The sequence below is a fragment of the Malaclemys terrapin genome, chromosome 6 (assembly GCF_027887155.1).
Source record: "Malaclemys terrapin pileata isolate rMalTer1 chromosome 6, rMalTer1.hap1, whole genome shotgun sequence".
NCBI lineage: Eukaryota > Metazoa > Chordata > Testudines > Emydidae > Malaclemys > Malaclemys terrapin.
The window spans coordinates 34,704,645-34,712,020 of NC_071510.1; the positions used below are offsets into that span (position 1 = coordinate 34,704,645).

The window sequence follows — 7,376 nt, forward strand, 5'->3', positions numbered from 1 at the left end:
TATGAGGTGTATAGGAACCCCAAGTTTTTCCTTTTTAATTTCAGTGAAAATAGTTTTCTTGTTGAATTTCCCTGCCATGATGGAAACTCCAGCACAACAGTCTCTGCTAGGGCTTGAAAACCAGAAAATGAACCGTGACCACAGGAAGTGAAGAGAATTAAACAAACTAGAAGAATTTCCCTGCCCAAGCTGAGGAGAAGGCAAATGTTAAAAGAGAAGGAACCAGCAAAAATGGTGAACATTGAATTTGATTTTTTTAAATGATTTGAATTCATTCATTCCAGGGACACAACTGGTTAAAAAAACAAACAAACAAACAAACAAAAAAACATAATGTGACTTCTCTGCATAAACTCTTTCTGACCACATTGTAAATCATAGTCATCCATGTGGGTACCTCTCTAGCATGTGTTACTATACTAATTTCTCATCCTATTTTATTAATTATTCTCACTTTTTCACTATTGTCAGCTACTTGGAGTGATCAACAGGACATGATATTCACACCTTTCAACTGCATCTATTCCTCAGCTACAGTATGTATATAAAGACCTGGAAATAGAATGCTCTTAGAAAATGAAACCTTAACTCATTGTTTATCTCCTGTGGTTTCACAGAAGGAAGATACTGATGGTTTGTGCGGTCTACATTTTAAATGTGCCTTCTAAATTGGAAGAAATGGTTAAAGTTGAGATTTGCCAATATTTTTGGGAGGCCTAACCCTTTTCTCCCACATTTACTCCCTCCATGCCTAGCAAACTTTAAATATTCCTCAACTGTTTCTGTCTCTCAAATGAGGGAAGTTATGAATGGGAAGTGCACTGGCTGACAAATTGGAGGTCTTTTCCATACCACTTTGGAATTTTGGATGATCTTCTTAAATTATAGAAATTAATGTATGATAAAAAGCCTGTATGTATGTGGATCCAACATGAGTTAACAGGGTTGTGTATTGTCATGCATGGTCACTTTCACAAAAAAATAAACAAATAAAGGAGGAAATATGGTAAAAGAACTAGAAAACAGCAAGAAAAACAGCAAGAAAAACTCTGAAACCTCCAAGAAGGAAAATTTTGTAAATAGTAAATGATCAAAGAAACATTCTCCAACCAAATACTTAAATTCAGAGACATACAGGAAAGACACAGCAGTCTATGTAGGACCCTCAACAAACTCCAGGGTCAAGGTTCCACACAAAGAAAAGGAGTGTATAAACATCACCATGACCACCAGGTGATTGCAGCATGTTTGCCTCATACTGCTCTTCTCCACTGAAATCTCATCTCAGCTCAGTACTGTGCTTCACTTCTAGCAGGACAAAATGAACAAAGAGAGATTGGAGCTTCTGCAGAAAATGAGCAGAAATTTTCCCTCAAAATGCATAAATGAAAGTGCAGCTTTCAAGCCCACACAGTGTCCCAAAAGGAGAATGCCAAGGTGGCAATTCAAGAGATCTTCAACATCTTTAGCAAAAACCTCACCCAAAGTGCCTGGGATGGGACTTCCATAGTCAGGTTCCAAAGTGGACTTTACCAGCAAATTCAGCGGCTGGAGGCATGTGAGAGCACAGATGGAGAAGGACTTAACCAACCCAGAAAGTGAGGACCTCCAGATCACCAGTCGGAGAGTGAAAAAATACTTTCAGGGGGTAGATGCTTTCCTGAAAGAAAAGCAATACAACCTGTGTGCCTGGGAGATCATTTGCATGGAAATATCCAGATGTTTTGTACTGATTAACAGCCTCACTAGAAGCCTTAGTAACTAAGGTACAGTACAAATCTTTTCCTTGGAGTAAATGAATTAATATTAGTGTCAATTATACAGCTGAACAGAGATAGTGGATATTTTATAACTCTGCTTATATAGGGCCTGATCCTCTTCTACAGGATCAGTGTCCAAATAGCAACTGATTTCCATGGCAGTAGCTTCAGGCTCTTCCTGTTGTGTGCCGGAAATGGATTTGCAATTACATGGATTTATTTTCCTGTGTTTCTACTTTTATTTAGGTTTGCGATTCTTCATAATCTCCCACATATCATGTGCTGTTATGTATTACATAATTGGCAGTCCATGCAACGAAGCACATATATTTCGAATCCTTAACCACCTCACCAGTACTTTTGTCATCAAATAATGATACTTCCCCTCCACCCCCAAAGTACTCTGACTTCTACATATGTAGTGTGTTTCTATTAAGACCAGGGTTGCTATTTATTAATCTGTCCTCATCATATACCACAGCTTGAGAAGTTTCCTAGAGACATTTTTTAAAAATATGAACATAGCATAAGACTTGTGAGATTATGAGGTGTAGAAAAGATATTTTCATTTAATTAATTGACATTAATACAATGGAAAATTTATTTTTCCCTTTGTGTTTCAACCAAATATTATTTCATTCCAGCTGAGGATGCAGTGACTACAGAGGTTAAAACAGTTGGATGAAATTGTACCATGCGGTGGATTCCCTCCTCTCTACTGATCCTTCCCACAGTGACTTCTAAGACTCCATAATGAAATTCCAACTGCCCATATTACAATTTATGTGATAATACGCTGTGATTTACTCAAAGTTTAAATTGCAAAATGAAGGATATTGATGCAAAAAAGTTACAAGAAAATTAAGAAAGGGTTAGATCTTAAACATTGTTGACATTATGTGTTTGCTATATATTTCTGTGGTTCAACTCTTCTCTGATCAAATCTCATCTCTGAACTGTAACATGCAGCTTAACCACAGTATAACAGCGTAACAAATGTGAACTGGAAAAACTTTTAAACAAAAAAGATGTGCATAATTTTCCTCTAATGTCAGAATGAAGAGAGACGTTTCAGATGGCCCCAAGAGGTTTTCAAGCCTCGAGTGTCCCTGAAGGGGAATGTCAAGGTGGCAATCCAGGAAATCTTCCAACATATTTCCTGCTGCTTTTGCAAAAATCTCTCCGAAACTACCTGAGGTGGGAGTTCCATTCAGAGATTCCAACATAGACTCATCAGCAAGTTGGGCATCTGAAGACATATTCGGTTGCTGTGATGGAAAATGGAACTCTCTGACCAGGAAGAAAGGACCTACAGTTTCCCAGGATGAAAGTGAAGCAATACCAATTATTTCATAAAAGACAAGCAGTTCAGCCTCAGTGCTAGCAGGAGAATCCATGTGGAATTATGTGGTTTTCAAATATAGGACAAACTCACAATGAAGTTTAGAAATTTAAATACCAACATTTTTAGAAGTACTAACCAAAATCAAGTAATATTTTATACATGATTTAAAAATGAGATGCAGTAGAATTTTAAAAGTTGTTGTTACTATTTATTCTATCTATGCACTGTGAAAATATTTTCAGATCTTTTTATGATATTTGTAACAGGATATTTATGTCAGTCTATTATTTATTTATTGTTCCTATTTATTTATCATAGATATTTGTTACTTATAAATAAATAATTCATTTATATAAAATGGCAACCTATAGTAGTAATGATTTGAATTAAATGCCTATTGAACCAAAAAGAAAGAAAAGAATAATTAAAAAAAAACAACCTGTAATTGTTCAACCTTAAAACCCCAATTCCAGAGAGTACTTATGCACATGACTAACTTAAAGTATGTGAGCCATCCCCTTGATGTCAGTGCTTCCATTTAGGAACATGCTTAAATACATTGATGAATCAGTGTCCCAGTTCGCAGTAATTCCATATTAAAAATAATCATTACAGAATGATAATTGGTGTTTCCATTCAAACAGACCACACACCACACCTGAACTCTGCCACCTTTCACTATTCTACTTTTTACCTGGTTACTTTTCCCCAAAAACATTTGTCGATTTGGATGTTTGGTGTAGTAGACGGTTGTGTTGGAAGAGGCTAGATTGGTGCCCTTTCCCCCAGTAAGCAAGATTGCACGCACCCCTTAACACACACCAACTGTTAGTTTGTAATTAGCCTGCCCATATCCCATCAATCAGGTTTATGTGCATTCACATACCTTTTCCATTCACCAAAATCAAATCAGGTTTGTACGTATCCAGGACCTACTTACAATACATTTACTAGCCCTGCCCCCAATATTAAGTCTGTGCTCACATGCACTCTTATCAGGTTTGTGTTCCCACCGCCTGATCCCATTATTTCTGTGCATGCCCAGGCTAAATTCATTCTTGGGCGTACACCACAAACAAAATTACATGTGAATAATGAGAGCAGGAATAGGCCATTTTGTATTAGGATTATCAAAGTTTCTCATTGTCACCTGTAAAATGCAGCTCCCTATTTGGTGGAATACGTCAGTCAGAAGCTACCCAGGAAAAATATGGAATTCTTCTGAAAAAGTCTAACAACCCCAAACCTATTCAGTGCTGGGGGAAAACTATTCCCCTTCATTCCATCAGACCTTTAATAAAAAAGGAGGAATGCTGAACGCAGTGTTCAGTTGAGCTCTTTGACAATACCACCCATATCATAAGGAGCAGCCATGCCTGTGGGAAATCCCAGCTCGCATTTCTTAAAAGAGAGGAAAAAATTTGTAAATATCTCCCTCAGTGATTCTCCCACAGCTTTCCACTCATGGGCAGGAGGAAGGAGGGCAGAAACCACAGAATCTGCTGAGTCTGGAGATGGAACGACAGCCACTTCCATGAGGAAATCTACGGATGAGCCTGTCCCTCCTTCCTCCTGGAGCAGGGGTGGGAAGAGGTGGGGTGGAGGCAGGGCAGGGGTGTGGCCTTGAGGGAAGGGATGGAGTGGGGGCGGGGCCTGGGGCACAGCTGATGCTGGTCGAGCACCCCCTCGACAAAATGGAAAGTCATCGCCTGTGCTTGAAATAGGATTCAGAGAATTCACCCAAAGAGCTTTCCTGATCAGATATTCTGTTATTGGCTCCAGCATTATGTATTACAGTTGTGAAATGTATATAAGAGCTTCAGATTCCAAATGAAGGAGACAAAAAGGCTTAAGAGACTGATATGTAAGTAGTTCAGTAATATGTGGCAAAAAGTCAATGTATTGATTTCAGACTTTTGCCATATCAAACATGAAAACTACAAACATGTAAAACATTAACAACCAGCAAGAGTTTGAAGTAGACAGTCTGTACCCAAATCCAAAATGCATAATGAATTTGCATGCACATTCACAATATTAATAGTTTTATACACCCTCCCCACCAAAAAACTCCTTTGTTAACTTAAAGTTAAGGTTTCTAAACTGTATTTCTTAAACACTTTTTCCAAAAAATATTGAAAATCTCATTTCCTTAATACCCAGTGAGACAGATACAGCAGTTTCCTGCAATATCTTTAAGAGATCTTATTGAATTAAGTTTCAATAGCTTTGGAATCCATTGAACTATAAATGCAAAGTTTATGTGTTATTGTGGGATTGTATGTAACCCCAAGAAGTGTTATGAGATTCAAAGGACTATTTTAAACAATGAACCAGACAAGAAGGAACTCACAAAGTTCAGTGGGTTTCCTAGCAAATGCCTGGGAGGAAGGGAACGCAAATTCCCACAGTTGGATCCTACCTTTTGAAGCTATGCCCTGAGGAGAGCACCATTGTCTAACTGATTACATATTCATGGTCTCTGAAGATTCCAGACCCAATCTCTATAAAGGAAAGGCTAATCTACATATATGGGTTCTAGTTGTGAGCAAAAAGTGATTATGAACTTGGAACCCACAGAAGAAAAACTTGTGTGGAGCTTGAAGGACTGACCACCTACCAGATCCATTGTGGGAGTTGGGGGTGATCTCTGGTAAGCTTATTAGCATGCATCATTTTATTATTTTTAATATATTTTCTCTGTGAGGCTTTCACCTTAAGAATAAAAGTGCTTGCTTTGAATGGGCCATGTGGTAACTTATAATTGTGAGCAGTTATGCTGTTTGTAGCTTCGGGAGAGAAAGCAAAATGGAGACACTGGCTGTTTGGGCCGTCTAGCTTATTGGGGAATTCACAATATAGGCAGGGAACTGTGCAACCTGGAAAAAAACAACCCAGTGAGGAGTAGGGTGACTAGACAGCAAGTGTGAAAAATTGGGACAGGGGGTGGGGGGATAATAGGCCTCTATATAAGAAAAAGCCCCAAATATCGCGACTGTCCCTATAAAATTGGGACATCTGGTCACCCTAGTGAGGCGGGAGAGAGATGCAGGTCTCCACCCGAGAGGTGATGGCTGAGGAGCTGGGAACCTAGATCAGGTGCCCTTACTGGACCACGAGGGGGAAATATAGGTGCAGTTGTCCTCAGCTGTGACACCCATGTCATCCCTAATTCACTTAATTTACCTCTCAGACACCTTTATACTCACCTTCTCCTTTACAGTTCCAACATACAGCCCCAACAACACACATATCTAGATTCTCACAATTATACTCATCCACACAACCTTAGCTCTGGCCTCAGCAAGATTAAAATTCTTTATTGACTAAAATATATTTGAAGAGTTTAGAGTGTGTTATTAGTACAGAAAGATCAGAATAACACAGGCACATGTAAAAGCTGAGTATTATATATAGACTACAGATCATGTGGTGGATCATGCAGATCTGGCTCTTGCTGCCGTTAAGCAATGAACACAAAGATGTTTGTGGTTGTAAGGGATCAGGGAGTAGATGGGCTGGTCTAGCAGTCACAGCTGGGCTGGTGTCACCAACTCACAGATGGTCACAAGACAGTAGTGAGTGCACAGAATCAGAGTAATCACGGGAGCTAGGATCCATAGGCGCCTTCTCCCTTTTACAAAATTTAAACCTTTGAAAGAGGTCAAAAAGTTATAATAATTTTTAGTCAATTTGGTTTTAATGATCTTTGACACAACATACAAACTACTTTAAAATAAGACATCAAAATACTTACTGTAAGATATAGGCTAGGGTATTTGTGCCGCCAGGTTATAGACACACATATATACAATACCTTTGGTACCTCACAATGAGATCTTATAGTGCAGGTAAGTGAATTGAAAGCTTAGTTCCCCAGATCTAAATATTTTAAAATAGTAATTTTCTCCACCACTACACAGCTCTTAATATTAGAATCCAGAGTCTCAGTGAAGATGCATTTTACTGTGAAGCAATAATCTTTGCAATTAATGTTTTTGCTGCAGTAATACCAACATGAGGGGGAAGGGGGGAATCACACCCTTAATTGAACCATGAGATAAAGTAATAAACTAGGAGACACCTTGGGCCAGAACCTCTACCAGCCTATCACATATGTGTACTTCCTAAGCTGATTGTTTAGGAGTCTCTCATCATATGGGAAAAATGGCAGGATAATTCCCTTGGCATTTCAAGATAGATAGCAAGTATTATTTAATTTTAATTTTTGGAAAGAATTATTAAATGTATATAGATGACATACTGTAACT

At 38.4% G+C, this 7,376-nt stretch overlaps 1 pseudogene; it reads left to right on the forward strand.

The window, feature by feature from the left end:
• Positions 1–1,222: 1,222 nt before the first annotated feature.
• Positions 1,223–1,765, forward strand: LOC128838879 (interferon beta-like; annotated as a pseudogene).
• The last annotated feature ends 5,611 nt before the right edge of the window (positions 1,766–7,376 follow it).